Genomic DNA, 23,604 nt, shown 5'->3' on the forward strand with positions numbered 1-23,604 from the left:
GGAAGTTAAAATAACTAGGGGTTGTAAGCTATTTTACTTAAGTTTCAAGTTCCAAAGTTTTAATCTATAAGTAATAAATCCTTCACAACAAGAAGGGCTCAAGAAAGCATTTCTTCACCCATTCGGTACGAAAAGGAGGAGCTGAGCTGCAGTGCCCAGGGTCGCCGAATCACGACAAACACAGGAACTTGTTCCAAGTTCTTCGTAAGCTGTTTCCATAAAGCATTTTCTTCCCATCAGTGTTTGGATTTGCCACGTTCTGCGTGTGGCAGAGCTCATTTGCCCACTAATTAGCAGTGTGTTGAGCTCGCAGCAGGAAGGAAAGGGATGGCAGTCTCTTACCTTGCTCTAGTGTCTGAGGTTTCAGACTCGCTCCTCGAACAGCGATTAGTTTATCAGAAATATGAAATTAAGCACCGTGTAATAAAAACACCACCAACAACACCCCAAACAGCTCCGCCACCAAAACACGAGCACAGAACACGTACGCTTATCATAACAGAAGGCCCGGGTGAATAAAACCTGGAGAGCACAGGTTGCAGGGTAGAAGCTATTATTTTAATTACAGTAATAAAACGTTTAATTGCTGGCAGGCAGGCAAAACTGCATTCAGCAGAATTTAATAAGTTTACGTATCAGCTCTTACTACTTGGAAATCTCTCCGAACGAGCACGTCGTATTACAGGCTGAGGTGACTGATAAGGCTCCTGTACTACAAGGCTTTAAAGCCTTAGGCTCAATGGCTCCTCATGTCACTGTCTGGGAGGGATTTGACTCAGTTTCCCCCAAACACCTCTTTTATAAGGTAGTTTCAAGGCAGGAAGAGCATTTTATGATGCACTGGGGCTGCCTGAATACGCAAGCAGGCTGGCAGCAGGCTGAGAGGATTTGTCACCAGGATGGGAAAAGGGAGGACAAAAGAGGAGATGTGAGATTTCAGCTCTTCAGGGAGGGCTGGAGAAGTTCTGCTCGAAGCCGGGGAGCAGTCGGATAACTGACAGGAACAACGGATGATGGATGGAGGCAGACTTTGAAGCTGTAATTGACCCGGATAAAAAGAGCAGGAGATTTCAAACACACCAGAAAAAGCGGTTGCAGTCTTCAAGTGTGACAGGGGGAGGCACAATGTGCGGGTTTTATCTCAAGCAGCAGCGAATTGCTGGCCCGTTGTGCCAATTTTGTGGGGAGTGGCACTTTCATCTGGCTCCAAGCACACGTCTAGCACACGAGCTGGAGGGCAAGAGCCTCTCGGGAAGGTCTTCCAGTCCTTTGGTAAGCCCTGGAGGCTGTGTTCAGGCTCATCTTACAGGCTGATTCTTTTCCCAAGCTTGTTTTGCATTTGGCAGGTTTGAACGGCGGCGTTCTTATCAAAAAGGCAGGCAAATTCATTTACCTGCTGGAAGGAAATATTACGGAAGCTTTTACGTAGCAAAGGGCTCCGCATCCAAATTAAATGGCATCTAAAGAGGAGCTGGATTAAAACAGCAAAGAGGGCACACTGCCATGGATGCATCTAGCACAAATATTGTTTTGTTTTCACCTTTGTCAGCCAGTAAAGCCAAAATTTAATTGACAGCATAGTTTAGATTGTAGTTTTGAATATCAATGGGAATTTGTAATACAGCAAACTCCTTTTCCTCCTGAGGTTCAAAGGCTTCATTTTATAGGGAAAGAAACAGGCCTGTGCTGTTTTCCTTTCTAAAAATAAATTAGAAAAAGGTTAAAAATAAAGCCAAGTGATGAATTAGGCTTACCTTTTACCTATCACTCAAGCAGGGCAGGAACATCAGGCCACGCAGCACCCAAACTCACTTCAAAATGTGCCTTAGGAGGACGAGACCGCGTACCCCATCTGCCACGCACTCTCAGTGTACTTTCCCCAACGCTTTAAGAGGCGTTTTGATGACTCACAAAGAATGAGAAAGTAGAACAAAGTGTCTCGGCCTGACAAAGGGGTTAACGTCGGGCACTGTATGGAGGAGGGGTAGGAGCAGGAGCTTCAGTGCAGAAATATGCACGCTTGTAAAACGTATATTGGAGGAGATTTGATGACACCAGCTCTTCTCCAACCTGCCTGCAGGCTTTTACTTTGACCTCTGGCCCCGCTGCACATGGTACAAACAAAAAAGGGGAGGCTGACACCTCAAAGGCAACTCAGAGGACTAACCTGCGAGCAAAAGTTTACAAAAGCTGCTCAGCTCTCTTCTAATCTGATAAATCTGTGCTCTCTCCCGTCCAGGCATGAGTCAAACGACTTCTCTCACATTTCCCAGCCTTGCTGAGGGCTCCGAGGTCGAGCAGCAGTGTTTTCACATCCCTGACACCGTGGTCTGGAGATCAGGTGATGGGCACTACACCCAGCGGTCCCAAAATAGAGCATAAAGGGGGGTTGGCAGCGGTCCTGCCCGAATCTTTTAAGACTGAACTATTTTTAATACATGTTCCCAGATAGCTCTGGCTCACAAGGAGTAGGAATGTACTGTTCGACGAGCAACGGGATATTCTGAGCCAGGGCCAGAGCCTGCGACCTTAATGAAGCTACAATGCACGCAGCACACTTCAGGTGATTGCACACACACTCTTTGCCACCCGGGACTTGGTTTTGAGTGATGTAGCACTTGTCCTGTCTCAAAGACTCTGCAGTTTGTGAAGTTTCATCTACTCGATGCTGGAACAAAGGATGAAGCGATGCCTTGAGCCATCCTTGCATACCAACGCCCCTGCCTTTCCCTCGTTCTTCACTAATTTCACAGGGAAAACAGTTAAAAATCATGAACAACAAAAAAACTAGCGAGCATATTTCACAAAATACCCAATTGTTTGACTCAAAAAAGAGTCCAGGAGCTGCCAGTCTAACACGAGAAGCCTGCCTTCCTTCCAGGATCTTGCACGTTACCCTCCTTCAGTTCTTCAAGGAGCACACCCCACGGCCACACGCGCTGCTAGCCACACTATTCAGCTTGGGAATTACGTTAGGCTAGCAAGCCTCTAATTGCCCAGTCACCCCATGTACTTGTCAACTTGGTTTATGCTCGAGTTTCTAGTAACCTGGCCATCCCTTGAAAAGTTATCTCGAGTGGTTGAAGTGCAGCTTTGATGTCAGCATGGGAAAGAAAGGCATTCGGAGCGCATCTGGCTTTTTCTCAGACTAAATAAACGTTTGGCTGAACACTTCCACCTCTGCGCTGGAGACAAACATCATTTGTTATTCCTTCTGGGATTAAATGCAAAAAGGAGGCTGGGTTCTGCTGCGGCGTTTGACGGCCTTGCAGGATGATGCATTGTTTGGGCCTGTGCCTTTTGAAAGAGGAGAATGGCGTTTGTCCAAGGAACTTGCTGGCATTTGGAGCTCCAGTCCCCTCAAACACCAGCAGAGCAATAGTGTGGTGCTGTGAAAAAGCAGCTACCGAAGCTGTCCCTCATCCCTCATCCTTCTGCAGCCACGGATATGCCACCTCACGTGGATTTGTCCCTTTTCAAAACACCAAAAACGGTTCCAGGAGATGAATCCAGATGATTTTGTACCGAAACAGGTGGCTCCTTCACCATCCCTGTCTTCTGCAGATCTGCCACAGGCCTGGTAGCCACCCCTGGGGTAGCAGCAGCTGGAAGCGACCTCCCCACAGCACGAACAGCTTCAAATTTATCAGCAATCCATTCTCTAGGCCAGCCAGCTTCACTAGCAAGGCAATTTTGGCTTTACAGCCTGCTGCTTGCAAAGGTGTAACATAAAATACACAGCCAGCCTCTCACACTGCTTATGCTATAGGTTTCTCAATCACTTCGGGTTAGCATAAACAAGTACTTCCTCTAAAAGCAGCACTCTGTTCTTCCTTTTCTTCCTTACTCCCACCCCTTCCTGCACAACGCCACGAGCATTTATGAAGCTGATCTAGGTTAAAAACCAACCTGAGCAAAGCCCAGCCAGAGAGATCAGCGTATCCTTAAAGCCAGGTTGGTTTTACCTGGCTGCGTGGCTCCACACCAACATTTCAGGGGATGGGAGCAGCTAGAAGTAACAGTTTGGGTTAAAAAATACCCAAACCCAGTGGGAAATTGCAGCTCCCGAGGAGCAAAGAAGCCGTCAGCAGCTCCCTGAGGCTGCAGGGTCAAAAAGCAGACTCACCTGCTCAGCTCCACGCTCCTCCTCCTCAGAAGGAGGATCCTTCAGCCGCCAGTGGCAGCATTTATTCTGCCTCGCAGCACTTGAGAGATGCGAGGCAGAAAGGCACTTGCTTAGCCACCAGGCAGCTATTTTCTGCCCGGGTGTTTTGTGGCTCTGTTGCTCATTATTAGCAGCTGTTTATAGTAACAGAACTGGCCACAGGGGAAGTTTCTTTGGCCCATGCCAAGGCTCGAGCGCTCGGCCGCGGTAGGAGGGTGAAAAGCAGATTGAAAACATACCTGGATTTCTGACCCTGCCGGACAAACGCACTCAAGAGCTCTGCTGGAGTTGTGCAAGGGGGCTGGATCCTCCCATCGTCCTGCGCTGCTCCTTCGCAAACGGTTACAAGCAAAATTCCTGCACCTTTCTAGAAGCACCAGCGTGTACCCGAGTCACGAGGCCTTCGGTTCAAAAAGGCAGCAATTACAGCCCCGTAGCTGATTAAATTCCCATTAGGGCTCCTCACCTAGTCAAATGCAAACACAGAAGGGTTTTCAGGCGCTGCTTTCTAAAAACAGAACTGTGCTAACCCTAAGAGAAGGGGGAGGCTGGGCTCGCTCCCCGATTTGTTTTTTTTTTTAATGCAGTTGCACCACATGTTACTTCACAGCCCCGTATGCGAGCACCGCTCCTCCTGCCACCCAAAGGCAACCTCGGATTTGACATTGAACAGGACCAACCTGTTCCGAAGAGCAAAGAGGCTGCCAAAGGAAAAAGGTTAAGGCTAACTGGGTGCAATAAAGAGCCGCGTGTGACACGTCCTAATGTTTAATCCAGCAGGCAGCTAAGCAGAGGCATCGAGTCCACACGGTGTAAAGCGGCTTGTTTTACCAGGGGATTGTGCCTGAGCAACACTACTAAGGGAAGGAAAAATGGGAAAAAGGGGAAAGGAAAGGGGAAAGGAAAGGGGAAAACAAAAAAAGAAAAGGAAAAAAGGAAAGGAAAAAAGGAAAGGAAAAAAAGGAAAGGAAAAAAAAGGAAAGGAAAAAAAAGGAAAGGTAAAAAAAGGAAAGGAAAAAGGAAAAGGAAAAAGGAAAAGGAAAAAAAGAAAAGGGAAAAAAAGGAAAAAAGGAAAGGAAAAAAGAAAAGGAAAAAAAAGGAAAGGAAAAAAGAAAAGGAAAAAAGGAGAAAAGGAGAAAGAAAAGGAAAAAAAGAAAAGGAGAAAGAAAAGGAAAGGAAAAAGGCCATAACTTGTGGAAAATACACTTATCTAGGGGAAGCAGAGGGTTCTGGCAGCTCTCCCAGTGCTGAGGCCGTACTCTGACATCCCCGACTCCCCTAAGAAACGCAGATGAAATACGAGCAGAAGTGTGCACGGCTTCCCCTCGAAAGGGTTCGGGATTAATTATTGCACCCTTGCCTTGGGATGCACACAAAACACCAGGAATTATTAAAACCTGAGCTAAGCGAGTGCCCACCTCCAGCCCTGCTGGTACTAAACCTACAAAACGGAGGGAAGCCCGGCTTTTTGTGACGTTGCTGAACCAATTCGGGGAGCCGTCTTTTCAAAAAGGATCCCGAATTGAAGGCGAGGCAGACTTTATTGGGTGGATTGGCTATTATACTGCTCCCTGAAGGCACAGCCCGTTGCTAATATTAGATCAGATTACATTGTTAAATCACTGCTGCTGCTGTTTTTACTAGGAAATACTTCATTTTCTTCAACAGGGGAGGGACCATTATCTGATTAAACCTCCTCCTGGCTTTACCACTAAGAGCAAACAAACAAACAAACCCCCAAAAAAACACTTCGTGTGTGCTCCTGTTAGCCTGAAGTGTATTAACAGCGATGTATTAAACAAGTACACTGCTAAGGAGGCATGGGCACAAATAACAACTGAGAAACCTTCCTAAGTGGTGAAAAACAGCTGGGATTTGTGATGCCAGTAAGGCAGACTTGAAGTAGTTTCACAGAAAAATGTGCCCTAATCTTGGATCTCCAAGTCACAGGATCTACCCTCAAAATTAGATGAGGGTTAAGGGCAAGACAGCAAGCCCTGAGTGTATTCAGAGGTGAAAAATAACAATCTGCTCATCAGAAACTCGTTGGGATGGAGATCACTCCATCAAATACGGAGTAATGCTGCAGTGAAAACGAAAACGTTAATGAAGGAAAAGCATTAATTTGGTCAGCTAAGCCCAGGCAAACCTTGGTAAGTATGGTCCAGCTCAAGCAGAACGATCCTCAAGTCTTAAACCACGTCAAACACGAGAGTTATCTCCCATCCAGAGCTGATTCATCCCCCTCTGCCTCAACGAGGCAGGGCCGTGAAGGAAAACACCCGTAAGGCTATCGTCAGGGAACATCTCGCTATGTCTCTAAGTGGATTAACTGGGGCAACCTCACCTTCCTGCAGAAGGAAGGTGTCCAACCCCGCATGGCTGGTGCTGCGAGTGCAATCCTACCTATCAGGGCAGCGTTGCCAGCAGCATTTTCTCCCAAGGTCTTTGACCAGGGCGGTGTGGGAAATGAATTCTATCAGCGCAACCATTGGCAAATTACTCCCCAGAATGAGCAATGCTTTCTGCAAGAGGCTGAGATTGGTGTTTTGCGTGAATATTCATCCATCGGAAATAGTCAAGCCGGACTGGCAATGCCAGATATTCCCTGCAGACGTTACTGCACCTACGGTGAAGGGCACAAGACTTCCTTTATTTTCGTGCGTTGGCATTTGAGCTAATTACCCTCGGTGCTCTGAAAACTCGCAGGCTGTACCGACTGGTTTCTTCAGGCTGTAAACGCTTCAGAAGCCCAAACAGTGCCAGAAGATGTATCAGACAATTACAGAAGCTATTCAGCAGATCAAGACAAAAAAGAACAGAGCATAGATCTTCTTAAGTTGACTTCCCCTAGCATATCGTTAACATCTGCAAAGTCTAATTCATTGGAATTATCTCCAATTAGCAGTCCCTAAATGCATTATCCTCAGTCAGGCTCAGAAAGCTCTGTTAAAGTTGAGCTTCTGAAAGCATCCACAGAATTTTCTCCAACCAAGATGGAGAAGTTACGCTCTGGCTACGTTTTCCTAAAGCTGAGGAAATAATTACTCCCTGGGAGGAAAAGCAAAACAACTCGGAAGAGTTTCTCACATTTCAGATCCTCCAAAGAGGTTGTAAACACCTAAATATAACTGCTCATGTCACCTCGCACCGCATATCATCATTTTGCCTTTTTCCAGTGAACTCACAGCCCAAACTGGTACATTTTCACTGCGACAGCCTGGTAATTCAGCAGGAACTGCTTAAATCATACCTGGAACCTGCAGTTTGAGCCAGCACCGATTCAGCATGACTGCCAGAAACAGCCTGCCTCTCAGCAGTGTGAATAAATAACGCCTTCCCTTCTGCCTCGTCCTCACCCCCAAATGTTTGCGTAGGTTCCTCTCATCAAGGGCTCCTAGATCGTTTTACCTGCCCCATGTGAAACAAAGCTGACTGCTCTTGCACTGAAAGACAAGAATAAAGGGATTTTAACAAATTTGTATCTCTTACACCTTCAGCATCTCCCCTTTGAAACACCAGTGAGCAGAACCAAGTTTTGAGGTTGCACACTCCACCAAAAGAGCAGCTACATCACTTGAGCAGATTCCTGCTCTGCTCCTTCAGACCATGCCAAACACCAGCCGTGTTCATGTTCACTGCCACAAAGGGCAGCTATTCCATTGAGTTTCTGAACAATTTAAATAAACATTTTATCTGTCCGAGCAGTGATGCGTAGCCGGTATGTTTTAAGTAGGACATAAGATAAAGGACCAAAACTCAGAGTCGCTTCTTAGCAACAATAATTAATAAAATTACTAAGTCTCAGGAATTCCAGACGAATGCTGTCCTGCCCATAAAATGGATTAATCAGTGCTTAGAAGGGTTGTATGACCACACTGATTTCAGACCACATCTCCAGGAACGCTGTAAGAACCTCCACCAGCAGTAATTTAATATTCAATTTTAAGCAAATTTGTATGTGAAATGCACCACTTAAGAATTACACTTTCTAGGAGCTCGTGCACAGACAACATTTTGACCAATATGAAGCATTTACAAACCATCTGTTTTAGACAAATTCCCTGCAAGTCACAGGATTTAGACAGCTGGTTCACGAGCAGCCCTGCAGAAAGCTGGGGGCCGCGTGTGAGAGCAGCTTGCTACCAACATATTTTGATTTTTAACTATGAATAAATGCTATTTCAGTCGTGGCTTTTGCCAAGCTCTAACCCTGTTAGCACTGGCGAGATAAGACATTTACAGACACACACTGCAATAATAAGAGGCTTGGCAGTTGGATGCAATGCTTAAAGACCTGCTAGAGGGGAAATATTTGGGGTATGCAAACCTCTTCCATCCGACTTTGTAGAGCTATGAAGCACTTGGCAAAGGCTGGTCAGATTTTGGCGTTTTTACCTAATTTGGGAAGAACTGTCGGCCACTCTCCTCTTATAGGATGCACGAGTTTTAGTCTCCACACCACTACACAGCAGACATCCGGACCTCCATGGGATGAGACTTGTGGTTGAGGTGCTTTTATGGTCTGCTGTCATACCTGTACCATCATTAGGGCAGATCTCACAGCTGATGGTTACGTTTGGCAGGAAAAATCAAAGTACATCTACCTCACGGGCTGGGTTCAGTCCTGTCACCTTCAATTTGATCGTGCTCTGTCAGCAAATGCTGTTTGAAAAGCATCTAGTCTCTTACAAGTATTTCTCCTGTAGTTTACTATCAGATAGTTGCCTAAAATTACCTAACACATCCTCAGGGAATAAGCTTTATGCATACTAAAGCACCTTTTCTTGAATGCTCATGAGTAAAAAATACAGTTGTGTAGTTTCTGTTGGATTATTCAGGCTTCTTCTAGGAGTTTCTCTGCATAAAATGGGTATTTGAAGGCAACAGCTCATGGCCAGCGTTAATTCACTTGTGAGATCTGCAGGGATTGCACTTGAGTCATTTGCTAGACGCAGGGTTGCTGGCACGAAGAATGTGGAAATGAGAAGTTTAGCCTCTACAAGCACGATTGATTGTTTAGAAAACAAAGCTAATCTAGTGGTTGCTTCGTTATGCACAGCTAATTGCATACCAGCTCGAGTGCCCTTCCAGATCGTTCTCAGAGGCAGAGCGAATTTGTGGTCAGATAATATCACGAGTGCTTCTGGAGGTGGGCAGAGCTGCTTTCAAACTCACAGGCACTGCAAGCAGCACACGGGGAAAGCAAGCAGGATCATCGGGGAAACGCTAGAATTTCAGCACACAAAGCAAGTGGGAAATTCACTTGCGAGACGGGGAGAGAAGCAGTAGCCTAACCACAGACAAAACAGGCTTGGTTTTGTGCTTTTATTGTTTAAAAAGACCTCAAAATGCACACGGCAGTTGGTGTAAGCCATCTGCAGAGGCAGGAAATAAAAGGGACTCCACAGTCTGAGTATATTTTCAGTGTCAGGTGAGGGCTACAACATAAATTCAGGATCCCCAAAGTGGACAAGCATCCACAGATGAAAGATTTCAGTATTTCCTTTCCACGTTTAAAACACATACTAACCACAGCTTGGAGTGGAAAGTGAAGTCTGTTGAGTGTTGATTTGAAGCATGAACCCAAACAGCAGTGCCCTACTCTCAGAAGTCTTTAAGATTCATCTAACAGGCACCTAAATTACAGTGTGGGCTTCCTAAAGGCAGTTAAATAGCTCTCCATTCAGCTTCTCTCATCCCCACACGTTTCTTACACTTTTCCTCACCTCACCCCACTCCCATGCAGTCTGGCTTCAGCTCTGCTCATGTAGTGGAAGAATTGCTGGTACAAGTTTTTTTTAGTGTCTTCCCTTTGCTCTGATTTCATCTTTTTTCATGAGCAGAAGCTGCTCAGAACAGGGCTACCAGGAGCTAGGATATTCAGCTCTTTGCTCGAAGCTTCCATTGCTCGATGTTCTCTGATCCTACAAGCGTGATGGATGCCCATCCTCACAGCTCCTTCAGAAAGCTGAGCCTGATCTTAGGGTATTCTACATCTCTCTGATCTCCCTCATCACTCCTCTGATCCTTTCACCTCTTGGTGATTTCCACTTGCTATAATATCCTAATTTTCCATTCAAAATCAACTCGGTGGTAATCTTCCAGGAGATGACAACCACCCACAGGTAAAGACCAGCAGCAACCTGAGCAAGGAGCAGCACAAATCACACGCAGAGGACACACAAAGGACGATGTGAGTGCAGGTGCACCTGTTTCAAGCTGCTAGGCATTTCTGAGCAGGTAGGTTTCCGAAAGGGATGCCTTAATTCTGTTTTTACAGATGAAATCATGGGCTTACATCTGCAGGGGGAAACAGCAGGGCAGCCGTTATTCCTAAAACAAAGGGATGAGCTGAAGCTGCAAAACCAAAGTCAATTACTTGGATGAAGACTGAATATTACCTACTCTCGGCTTTTTAAAAGAGTTTTAGGTCTTCAGTCTATTTCTTTAAAGGACTGCTCTACTTTTAAGCGAATATTTTCTCTTATCAGTTTATTCTGGTACAAGATAGTGGCTTGGCTTCCAACCCAGCTCCAAAGAAAATAGTTAACACTTGCAGGACTCCTTTCTCCAGCATCAGAACCAGCGAAGTGCCTTTATACAACACAAAGCTGAGATGGGACAGAACATTTTTCCTTGAATTATTTCCCTGCATTGGGCCTGTTTACTAATTGTTTACAGGATGCTTATACAAAGAAGTTTGACGGAATTAAGATGAAGGAACAATTTTGCTAAGTGCACAGAAATACACTTAGCTACGTTGTTGCTTTGGTGCTCACAGAGCAGACAGAGATGTTACCTCGATACAGAGATGTGTGTGTGTGCTAAGTATAGAACGTGTTACAACTGCTAAAAGCGTGCGGCTATTAAGAGTGGGCATCAAACCAAAGAAGTGAGCGAGCCTTGGGTGACTGGCAGAGATCATACAACAGGTTTGGGTTGGAAGGGACCTTGAAAATTATTTAATTCCAGCCCTCTGCCATGGGCAGGGACACCTCCCGCCAGCCCAGGTTGCCCAAAGCCCCATCCAGCCTGGCCTTGAACACCTCCAGGGATGGGGCATCCACAGCTTCTCTGGGCAGCCTGCGCCAGGGCCTCACCACCCTCTGAGTGAAGAATTTCTTCCTTATATCTAACCTAAATCTACCCTCTTTTAGTTTATCCCTTGTCCTACCCAGGTCAGACTGTGGTGATGTTAATTTTGCCTACAATTTCTGAAAAAACCCTCTTACAAGTACTTTGGCATTTTGGATAGCCTGCCATAGGCCTTCTTGGGTTTGTGAGACTTTTAGAATTGATCCTAAACAACTGGAAGTGCCTGAATTTGGTCACTTGAGGTTTTCCACAAAGAATCCTATTCAGAAACACAGGAAGACTTCATTAAACTAGCACTGATGAAGGATTTCACTGGCCTTTCTAGAGCAGTACACCATCTTCCCCATCTTTTACTAGGAAGTGTGGCTGACCCCAAAACAGCATTTCTAACCAGGATGTCAGGAGTTTCCCTGTGCTGGTCCAGAAGCATCATTTAAAGCCCTGAATTACTGAACAGATCTGCATGAACTGCAGGGGCCAGTCTGAAATTAAAATTGATTAAAAAAAAAAAAGCATTTATTCAAGCATTCTTTATGTTAGCATAGTTAACTGAGGAAGGGACAGCAGATTTTTCAAGGTCTATGGGTTTTAGCAGAGAAGTAGAAGCCAAGCCAGTCTCCTGTTGAAAACAGATACTCCTGCTTTTGTCCTAGCGTGCTCCTGGAGGTGAGGATCACCTCATGTGACTGATGACTCCTCATCCAGTAAAACAACATTCATCTTGAACACTTCAGTGCACAAAGCACGCCGTACCTAAACAGATGCCAGCCAACCCGAAAAAGCTGGGGGGAGAGCCAGGAGACGTGACTAAGGCAAGGCGGAAGGGCATGGAATTATTCTCCTCACTTAAACAAAGACTTGACGATGAGATTCAAATGCAAAACATGTTGAAAAAGCAGTACACTAAAGCAATCTCTTCTTCAGAGAAGAGGAAATTGGCCTAAGCTGCGAGCAGGAAGATTACAGCACATTCCCCGCGTGTTATCGGTACCAGGAGTGTTATTATCTCTCCTGAGAAAGGCAGAGCAGGTTTACTCCTTCCTTACCACACTCGTTGATAGCTTTCTTGGGGCTCTGCAAGCTGAGATTGCTCCTCACAATCCTCACCCATCCAGTTGTGAAGACACACAACTGCCTTCCTACCAGGTGCAACGGCGCAGACTTTCCCCCTTGGGCTGCACGCTGTAGCCAGGTGCCTCGATATTAAACACGAGGAAGTTCAGGGAGAAAATTCTTCAGTTCTTGTAGCTTGTGGACAAGAAAGTACAGTTAGTATTCGACTAACAAAGACCGTAGAGTTGATGAAAGTTACACGGAGGTATTTGACATTTTAGGTCACTTGTCAAAGTGAGGGAAGCCCTCGGGGCGAAGAATTTCATGGCCGTGCGAGCTAATTTTAACAAAAAAGTGGCTTGTCCTTCTGGACTACTTCATTTTGGCAGCTTCACTGAGAACTCTGCTTAGTCATTTTACTTTTCCAATTACAGTACCAGCTTATGCAATAAACTAATGTGTTTACTGCTTGAACAATGACCTGCCAGATTTCAGGGAGGACTAAGATTTGATTGAAGCAATGCGCAGTTACGCATAATGTACACTCAAACGTTTTGGGCTTTAAGAGCCTAAATAGACTTGAAATTCCCTAATGCTGCTTTGTAGAGCAGCCAAAATTTAATAGACAAAACAGGGGCACCGCTTCCCTGTTATCTCCTTGAAGTGAAAGCCATTTATTATCCTGTAATAAGTTTTTTCTCTTCGAGAAGGAAAATTTTTAAGCTGGACACCCTTCTGCTATCTGGAAAAGGGAGCAGACAACAAAGCTCTCTGAAGTGGTACAAGTCATCATACAGAACAACAGAAAGAGTTCAAACAGTTACCTTATTTTGGTTTAAATGGAAAAGTCTTAGCTCACCTTCTTTTGAGGCCCTAGACAGCTTGCCCTCGTCTTAAAACTCATACACAAAGACTGGAGAAACAGTGTGAAAATGAAGCGTGCCGTTGTGTCTTTATTTTCCTGACGAAAGAAGGCTTGTCCTGTAACGATAAGCTTCACTCAGGCTCAAAACTTCACTCAGAGGGAGTACAGAGCTTCGCAAGTGTTATCAGCTTTCAAAACATGGAACTAAAATTAGCAGAGACGCAAGCTTTATGGGTTCAGTATGCCACGACGACTTCCAGAGAAGAGGAGAGTGCCCTCAGCACAACCAAAACAGACTCCGGTTTATTCAGGGATAAACACTAGGAACAACCAGGCAGCTGGGTAGGGATTTCAGTGACCTGAGCCTGGATTTCTTTGCTGCATGGAAGACAAACTGAGCACATGTATGCGCCTTCTGGCAGGCTTTATTATCAAATATGATCTGTTCAAGGAATGGGACAATCCCAAGGAACTCAAGCACACTGAAAAGGCTCCTTCATCCTCCCTGCTATGAGCTAAAGATACGATATACACATCAGTAAGAAGATGAAGTTAATGTTTGCAAAGTGAAAAGACAGTTTTGGGAAGCAGCATTTGGTTCTCCAGAGGGCTACCAAACCAAGAGCCAGTGTCATTTATCTGCCAGTCAGTACATCCTAGCTTGAAGCTGGATTGGAAAGGTCCACCCTGTTCAGATTATGATAAAGCATCTCCATTTACAGAAGTGATTCCAACTGTGAAGTGACTAAGGAAGACATTAAGGTAATTAGGGCTTCTTTTATTAGGAATTCAAGGCGCACAACACTGTTCCAAACCTCTGAAAGCCTTCAGACTCATCTTTCCTGAGTGTCTGCGGCTCTCTTCTGCATAACCTTGGAAGCAATCCTGTGTGTAGGAGGGGAGTAAGAGGAGAAATGCACCCTTGGTTCTTTGCTTCATATCTTCAATGTGCTATTGTGCTGCCCCTAAAAAGCTTGTGCCACCCTGGGCATTTTTGGGAACAGCTTCTGAGCTGTCACCGACTGGGACAATAAAGAGCTCATCATCACAGGGTTAAAACCAATTCAAATCAACCAACTCAAAGTTTTTCCTGGTGCAAAACCCCAGACTGCAGCAGATCCCTGCCATTTGCAGCAGCTGTGCCTACCATTTGCTGTGATTCAGCTGATTTCTGAAGTGTTGGCAGCTCCGCAGCCGTGCCTCGAATCCCATTAGATCGGGAACGGTGACACTTGTCTGTCACTCCGAGCGCATCCTCCCCACACACACACCACGAGCAAAACTCTTGGTGTAACAGATCAGAAGTGTGCCAGGCTTCCCCTGCACAGTCAGCAGCTCCCTTCTGTGTCAAACCTTACCAGAAAGGTTAGGAATAAAGATTTAACAAACTACATGCTCGTATATATGTATAATTAGCGATTTATTCACTGCTCTGGGAGCCTTCTCTTTTCAACTCCCCTTTCAATTCTTTCCTGAGGGGTTGGAAGAGTGGCAACATCAGGCTTAAACATTTGTAGAGGCAAAAAACAGATTTAAACAGCTTTAGTCTTAGTTGCTAGCACCTTACAGAGCTACATTTGTCCCATGATGCTAAGAAATTGATGAAGAGTTTTGGGCTCTTGCTTGCTTTATCAGATAGGATGGGGTCAAGAAGTTTCCAGCCTTGGCTTCCTGGCTTGTACTCAATCTAGGTTTTAAAATACTTAAATCACCAAAAGTAAAGAATCTGCCAGTATTTTCATTTGAAGAGATGTTGCAATTACCCAGAAAAATTGTAATAAAGGAAGTGATTTAATCCCTGCATCAATGGGGAGCAAAAAAACAAAGCATTTTAGTGGCACTTGCGTAACCACCAGGTAAGAATTAGAAAGGATGCTGGGCAGCCACTGGAATAAAACTTAAAGAACTGGTTTTCCTTTAATATTTGCCACTGGCAGGCTTCCTTTCATTTTCCAGGCTCAGGGTGGATGCAGTATTAATGAGCTGCAGGCTGCCATAGGAGATAAACAACAGTGTGGCTTCCTTACCCTGTTTTGCAGGAACACGGTGTTATTTGGTGTCTCCACATAATGCTAGAGCCTCACTCCGCGCTAACTTGGAGAATTTGCCTTCTCTAAGCTAGGCTGGGTGTTAAGTCTCAGCCCACGAGGGACTTAAAGCTTTCTCTGGTGCAGGTGTTTGACCAAGGGCCACTTCCCAGCCTGGAGCTGTCAGAGGGAAAGCTCTAAAACTTGAAAGATCCTCACAGGCCATCAGGAATGCATCAGCTGCTAAAATCCTAGCAGGCAGAACGAGGTTACGACCCACAATTGAGGCAGTTTATCGTCAGCTCGGTGAAGGATCCCATCAGATATTCAGAAATACCTACACAGGCTCCTTCCAGAGCCACCCAGACAAGGAGCCCGTTGACCACAAGCTTCTGAAAGAGCCTGAATTTCAGGGAACAGTGTGGCTATTATTGTCCCAGTGATAAATCTCAGCATTAATTACAATCAGTTATTCAGTAACCAGCCCTAACACAGAACTGGAGCTGATTTCTTTAGAGGGTGTTAATTTAGGAGCCTAGTTAATGAGGAAAAGAAAGTAATGAGGGAAAGAAAGCTGCTAAGAGCAGCTCCGGGAAATGCCATGGGTCCTGGGCACCCTGCTGGAGGTGGCCCCGCTTGAGCAGGGGCTGGAGCAGCTGGCCCCAAAGGTCCCTTCCCACCCCAAACAGCCTGGGACTGGCATTTCTCCAGCAGCTACCTGCAATATCTGTGGGAGCACAAAGCGTGCAGATCACTGTCAGGCTGTGCTTTTTCTCAGCTCCCAGGATGAAGTGTTTTGACTTCAGCTCTAGTGACTGACATGAGCAGCAGCCCGAGCCACGCAAGTGCCACGATGCCGGAAACAACCAGAGTTGTTTCCACTCCTGCACCAAGAAGCAAACCCCTTCACCCTCTCTACTTGTTAGTTAGAAGGAGAACAAGAGCCAAGAAAGAACGAGAACAAACCTACATCAAGTGCCAGTTCCCCCTGACAGCGAGCAGGCCATGTGTGTGAGATGTGTTAGTGTGAAAGCTAGCCGTCCATTTATTTTGGGTTAGTTTTTGAGCTCCTGGGAATTCGCTGGCCGGCCACACCGCTCCGAGGAGCAGCAGCTCACACTGCCAAATCACTCCCCGGGGAGCGCCCGGGGCCAGGCTGCACAGGCCGGCGTCCTTGCTCAGATATTCCCCTCGTCAAAGGGGAGAAGTATTTTTACCCCGCACGCACGCCTTCTCCCACCCCACTAAAAACAAAAAAAATCCCTGTGGCACATTAAAATTAAGCGGCAGAGAAACCCGACGGCACCACACTCACCGCTCCTCGGGGTACGGTCGCATCCTCAAGGCCAGGAGGCAGGAGCTAAGCGTGACGTGCCGCTGGCCAGAGGGAGCTGCAGGTTCAGCCCCCGCTCTGATCGTTTATTTCTCTGGCACCGAGGGGCGATAACGGCTTGTTTGCGAGCCTCCAAAAGACACGAAGCACGCTGCACGCAGAAGTGGCGCGGGCCAGCCAGCGGAGGGCTGAAAATATGCAGGGTCAGCAGAACGCTGGTTTCAATTTCAGTTAGGAAAACATCGGAGCTCTCATTTAAAGCGAGCCGAGGAACCGGGCTCTCTGCTCCGAGATCACCAGCCGTGCGAGCCCAGAACACCACTGCAGGAACAATTTATCAAAACATCCTCTCCTCTTGCTGTTTACACACCGCTAAGACTTTTAAAATCACCTTTTTATTCTTTAGGGCCACGAAGGGCTGTTTACCTCCCGTCTTCCCATGCCTTACTACCTGAGCAGCAACAAATGACTAAATTTTGGTCTTGGAAGGTTCCTCCATTGTTGGACAGCCCCAGATTTGTCAGTCCTAGTACAAGAGGGACAAAGTCACACCTCACAGCATCAAGCCAGCTGAAGGGGATGGTTTAATATTAATAGTGCACAGGATGGAAGTGCTGGGAAGCGACTCTGAATGCCTGAACTGCATTTTTTAAGTTTTATTACTGTGTTGAGACGAGCTTCTTCCCAACACCCCAACCTCGAGCTTCGTGCTCGAGCACAACACACGCCAGGAGAGCGAGCCCAAGGTCAGCAGCAGCTCCTACGCCAACTCAAATTATTACCAGCCCAGCGTGCCGGCCAAGAATGAGTTTGATGAGAAAACCTGGCTGCTTCTCCCAAGCTGTTATAAAAAAGAATGCCAGCTATGGTCTAAATGACTGCCCAGCCCTTGGGAACACCAACACGAGGGGGTTTTGGCTAAGCCAGGGCACAAAACCTCCCAAGGGAGGGCTGCGACACCCAAAATCCCACATTTAACTTGAGTTAAGTTCTGTTTGAATCAAAATTGGATAGGATAAACTCAGCTCTTTTTAATGCAAAGTATTTTATTCCCCCCTCAGGGGAGAGACCCCTTGATCGAGGATATCACTGTTGAGCTTGAGGGTTTGAGAGCCACTCAGCACCAGCTGGAGGGCAGAATATCCCGCCCCAGCTGAACTTTTGGGTGGTTACCGAGCACACCATGAGTAGGGCTGTGACCCAGATGCACGATGTGTGGGCAGCTGATAAGCTGCAGCCCATAAAGCAGTCAGCTGACCAGCAGCAGCTCCCTGTGAGCATGTGAAGTCCTTAGCTCTCAGCACTGACCTCCTCAGCTCCAGGGTCTGCTTCCAGCTCCCTTTCTGGGCTGTTTGGGGCAGCCCAGCTGGAAGGAGAATCCCAAAATGAAGCCCCAGACCCCACTCATGCTGGCTGCACTTTCTCCTTCAGCTTTCTGGCAGCTGGATTTGCCAAAACCGCTCACGTTTTGTTTCTGGACGATGTATGAGCTCTCTGCTAGGAAGCTCATTGAGCGACAGGAGCGACCCTTTGAGACCCCAAAGCAGCCCAGCCATTTTTCATGCTACCAGTTCCTCTGCTTACGCTTCCCTCCATCACCTTGCTGCATCCACAGCAGCTCCCCTGGCAGATCAGCCGGCGAGTCCCGCTTCAATTCAAGCAGCTCTGCCTCTTTTCCACAGGCTTTCACACCGACCATCTGCTTAAAGTCAGCCTGAACCACAAGCGAAGCTTTTATTTTTAAAACCTGAAGCTCCACACTCCCTGCTTGATCATTCAGCACAAGGATTTTGGGGTGGCCTGCTGTTAGTAGCAACAGCAGAGGTACAGACCACGAGCTAAGCCCCCAAAATATTTATTTCCTCAAAAAGCAATCCTATCCACAGCTCTGCTCAGCTAGGTCAGCTGCCAGCAGCTCCCACCTAGGCACAAACATTTTCTATGCTGTGTTGCCAGCTGAACGTTTTGACATCGAGGCTTTTCAATCCTCAGCTGCAGTTTTGCTAATGAAACACTTCCCAGCATTCCTATTCTCCCAGCTTTTAGGAACAACCCGTTGAAAAACAAGTTCATACAGGGAGAGCGGTGGAGTCCACACATTCCAGCCCCAGCAGAGGAGCAGAGCCCTATTAAATTACCAAGGCCTTACTTTTGAGCCGTCACCGAAGCCAAGACTGGAGCGAGTTGAAAGGTAATTAACCTCTGAGGTCACAGACTCGCGAGACGGGTCCAAATTCAGCCTCTAAGCTCCTCGGAGGCTGTCCTAGAAGGAAGGCGGTTGGTTCAACTCGTGAGTTTTGTCACAAGGTGACGCAGAAGCAGGAAGTTCGACAGCTAAAGTCTAAGCACCGCTAATAAAGGACATCTACAGGATGCATCATGCTGCTTTAAGCTGCCAAGGGAGGACGTACAGAAGCTGAACTGCTCACAACATCTCAGCGTTGAGTTCTGCTTTCGATCATGAGGAGCCCCCACAGCACCCAAATGAGATGACAGCAGCAGACACTGCTCACTCCCCTCAAAAAAAGGGGAAAAAAAAAAACACCTCCTGCAGGAACCTGCTGCTTTTTGGGAGTTAACACATTACACAAGAGTGTTATCTGTAGGAACAGATGCTTTCAGTTTTACTGAAGACGCCTCAGTTGTATAGAATAAGACCTGTTATCATTCCCTTGCTCCGTGAGACATGAGCCAACTTGTGAGCCGGCCTCCAATACCACAAGGAGCTAGCCCAAAATCTCACTGATCCCATCCTCTCCATCATGGGAATTGAGTTATTTGTTGAGATAACTCCCTTAAATGCCTGATTTTGTACATATAGGAACGAAGCTCTCACTTCCAAGCTGCTGCCTTTGACAGAGAGATGTCCAAGAACACCCGAGACAGACCTGGATGCAGTTTGAGCAGCTTACAAGCGCGTTACCTTCTCAAGCCTAAGGTGAATAGATACTTCTGGAAGCATTTATAGCCAAAGCATCAACTAAATACCTTAATCTGTTACCCGAAACTGTTTTTCCTTATTTAGGAAGGGAGCACTTAGGCCTGTTGAACATTTCATCAAGCCAGTATAATCATTAAACAAACGAGGAAAACCTTATTTTGCAATCCTACAGGAAAAAAAGCAGGCACAAGCTATGCAGGTCCAGCATTTAAGCAGCAGAAGTGTCAGAGTCATCACATCAGCAGCCACTCCTGCTAGATATTTACAGAGAAGCTCGAGTTTTACAGGGAACCAGCAAGTATCCACCAGCTCTTTCAGCTCAAGTGCCAGCTCAAGCCATATTTCCTTAAATATTTCAGTAGCACTGCCTGATCTGAGGCAGCAGAACATGACGCAGATCGTACTGGAGCAGCTCTTACAGAGCACACTGTAACAGAGAGATTTCTTCCCGTGAATTCCCAGAACACCACGGTTATCCCTCTGTGCATCTAGCAACACACCTCCTTTCCCAGCAAAATCACCTCCTCTGTCCAACCTCCACCACCCTGCGGGGTCTCTTCTAGCTCTTCCCACTCGCAATCAGCTGCAGGAGCCGAGCTCCAGCCACACGGACTCACCCACTGCATCCAGTCGGAGCCCTGGCTGCGTCTCTTCCTCCCCTACACACAAGCTAAAGGATGCCAGCCTTTACAAGACCCACCACAATGGAAAACTGCCCCCAAGGGAGGGTATTTTTCAAGGTCAGAAGCAGTTTTCACACAGCTAGCAGGTGCAGAATGAGGGCAGCTCTGAGCTGCAAATCACTGATAACGATCTCAAGGAAAACTGCAGCTTTCGGGGGAGATTTACGAGTTAAGTGCGAAGTAATTTCTTTTTCCTCCCCCCAGGACTCCCCAGTCACCACCCCAGCAGCCTAGGTTAGCCCTCACTGTTTGGTGGTGCCCGCCGAGATCGGCTTGCAGATTAAATGTGGAATTATTCCAGTGGCAGGCTAGTCAAGTTTAATAGCCTGAAAGGCTAAGCTGATTTCCATCTTTGGTCCCTTCGTCCCCCAGCAGAACCCCACAGCCACCTCTTTTTGTCCCATCCTCACCTCGTTCGGACTCGTCACTCTCCCCTCGACACCCCAATTGAGCCTCTCCATCCCCACCTTCCTCATCCTAGTCATCATCTCCAAGATCTCCACCCCATCTGGCTCAGGCAGCCCCCCAGCCCGTTACCATGGGGTTCAGCCCTTCTCCATCTCCACAGCTCCCTCACCCCTTACTCCTTACCCCATTTTCTCACCCTTCTCCTATCTCCCTCACTAAAAAGCTCCCCATCCCCTAGCTCCTAACACCCACAGCACCTCCTTCACCCCAAAGCCTCTCCACCTTCCCCTATTTCCAGTTGCACGCCTTTCTCCCAGTTTACTTACCTTCACAGCCTCATATCTCCATCCCCCAAAACATCCCCAGCTGTTCGTCACCTTCATGGTCTCCTACCTCCCTCTTCCCAAACCCTCACCCCACAGCTCCCCACCCCTTCACCCCACACTCCCCTCACCCCAAATCTCCCAACCCTTCCTCACCTTTGCGGTCCCGTATTTACCTCATCCCACCTTCTTCTCCTTCACAACCCCACACACCCCTTACCCCAAATCCCCCCCGATCCTTCCTCACCTCCTCATCTCCCCTCACAGCCCTACACCTCCATCACCCCCAACCCCTCCTGAAGCCATACCCACCTCATCCTAACCTCTCACCTCCATCTTCCCCTCTACGGCCCTGGATGTTCCTCACCCCAAATTCCTCAACCCTCCTGCACCTTAACAGCCCCCTATCTCCCTTATCCCACCTTCCTCCCCTTCACAACCCCACACATCCCTCACCCCAACCCCTCCTCACCCCCTCACCCCTCAGCCCCCCAAAACCCCCCTCACCCCCCAAAAAACCTCAATGCCCCCCCCCAAATCCCCCTTACCTGCCCCCTGCTCTCCCCCCTGCACCCGGGACCAGCTCCGTGAGGCGGGGAGGGTGGGGGGGGAAAGGAGGAGAAGGAGGAGGAAGAGGAGGAGGAGGAGGAGGACGAGGAAGGGCTCAGCTCCCTCACGGCGAACGCGAGCGGGCACCGGCGGCCGCTTTATACCGGGCTCCTCGGAACCCCGCTTCCGCTTCCGCCCCCTCCACGCCCCCCTCCTCGCCACCGGCCTCATGAATATGTAGAAGGAGGCGTAACCTCGTCTTTTTTCCCCCAAAAAATGGTGGTGGGGGGGGGGGTGGGATGTTGCTAAGGAGACGCGATGGCGGCTCTACGGGGCCGCCCCGCGCCCCCCGCAGGGGCGCTGCCACCTGAGGGAGATGGCGGAGGGGGGGGGGGGGGGGGGGGGGGAGCAGGTGTAGCGGCCATTTTCGCCGCTCTGCCTCCTCAGGCCGGCGAGGAGCCAAAAGGGGGTGGGAGGAGGAGGCCGTCAGGCTCGGCTGTGGCTCCGGGTGTTTTCCTCAGACGAGCCACTTTGCCATGGGGTGGCCCCCGGAGGGAGAGTTGTGCCCTGCCACCTGCCATGGCAGGCGACTTTTGGTCACCCAAACACAAGCGCTGGGGTCCCTTCCCTGCCTGTACTGCAAGCACTCCAGGTTTCTAGTGTTTTATATAACCCACATATCCAAAATTTTCCACGCACCAATGTTTTCCACACGCCAAATTTCCAAAGTACTCCACACATCAGATTCCAAAGTTTTACACACCAAATTTCCAGAGTTTTCCACACTCCACATTTCCAATTTTCTACACAGCAAATCTCCAATGTTTTCCACACACCAAATTTCCAAAGTTTTACGTACACCAGATCTCCAGTGTTTACCACACACATCTCCAAAGTTTTTCACACCCCAAATTTCCAGTTTTCCACACACCAAATCTCCAATGTTTTCCACCAAATTTGTATTTTTTTTTTTCACCCTCCAGATCTCCAAAGTTTTACACCCACCAAATTTCCAAAGTTTTACACATTCCAGATTTCCATAACTTTCCACACACATCTCAAAGTTTTCCAAAAACCAAATCTCCAGTGCTTTCCACACGCCACATGTCCAAAGTTTTCCTTTTATTATGAGGAGAAAACCCCATTACATTGAAGTTCCTGCCACATCGTATGCACCCTGTGCAAACTTGCCCTACAATTTCTTTCATAAACCTATACAGGCATGTATTCTTAAATCTGAATTACTGACATCTAGTCTTAACTGTGCTGACTGCATTGGGCAGGGTAATATTTAATTTTCTTTACTTATATAAACTAGAGATGCGTAAAGCTGCATGTTAGTGGCCTGTAAAAATGCACGTTATATCGCGTAAGTGTAACCGTTTTCTGTTTCTTGCCATTCCATTAAGTATATATTCCAAAACAATTTTTTTTTTCTTGTGAACTTCTTTCTCTGCAGTTCATGAATAAACCACAACGCATACCAGACTTCAGAAAAGAAAAAGGAAAACCACAGAAGGCAAAATGAAAGAACGGCATACAGCTCTGCGCTATTAAAAAGCAATATTAATTTCGAGTAGAGCAAAATTACTACGATTACATACCCTAAAGAAACAAAAACCAGAGCTGATCTTTTATTCTAGAACACCACTTTCAATATATCTTTGTTTTTAGGCTAATTCAGGCCAAGGACTAAAAAGCAGGCGTAACCACAATCCTGTACAACTTGCTGAATTAACCATCCCCTGGTGAGGACTCCCAAAGCCTATTCAAAGAAGGGTTGTTGGTTTAATGTACTATTGATGTATATAAAAACTGTAATGACATTGTTACCTTTCTGGAAAAAAAAATAAATCGGCAAAATAGTTGTCTTAATTACGCACGCGGTAAAGATAAAGCTGCCACACCGATAGCAGCTTAGTGTAACACCTCCTCCTGGCAGGAAAACAACATTCATTATATCTCAGCTGAAAGTGCATTAATAAAACATGAGAGCTGGTTCCACAGAAGACACAAGATTTGCCTATATGGATAGCAGTGGAGGAGTTTAATGGCTTGTGGTGAGGGAAAAGACCTGGGTGATTTCAGTGCAAATTACCTGAGGTGCAAACGCAACTGGAAACACCCAGCAGGAATCGGGACCTGGGCGTGCAGTTAAA

At 47.1% G+C, this 23,604-nt stretch overlaps 1 protein-coding gene across 6 annotated transcripts in view; it reads right to left on the minus strand.

The window, feature by feature from the left end:
- SLC45A4 (solute carrier family 45 member 4) overlaps positions 1-23,604 on the minus strand; it is a 65,220-nt gene that overhangs the window by 23,984 nt on the left and 17,632 nt on the right. Inside the window, exons 1-2 of one of the 6 annotated variants that reach the window (XM_032181254.1) lie at positions 21,445-21,612; positions 4,405-4,631 (exon numbers count right to left, since the gene is read on the minus strand). The exons of 2 other annotated variants lie outside the window; for them this stretch is intronic. The gene's annotated coding sequence lies outside the window, so the exon portion shown is untranslated. Of the gene's footprint in view, positions 1-1,754; positions 1,777-4,404; positions 4,632-20,575; positions 20,599-21,444; positions 21,613-23,604 lie in introns of those variants that run through there. 3 more of the 6 variants (XM_032181253.1, XM_032181256.1, XM_032181255.1) reach the window with 3 other exon arrangements.

This window comes from Aythya fuligula, chromosome 2, assembly GCF_009819795.1.
Source record: "Aythya fuligula isolate bAytFul2 chromosome 2, bAytFul2.pri, whole genome shotgun sequence".
In the NCBI taxonomy this organism is placed as follows: Eukaryota; Metazoa; Chordata; class Aves; order Anseriformes; family Anatidae; genus Aythya; species Aythya fuligula.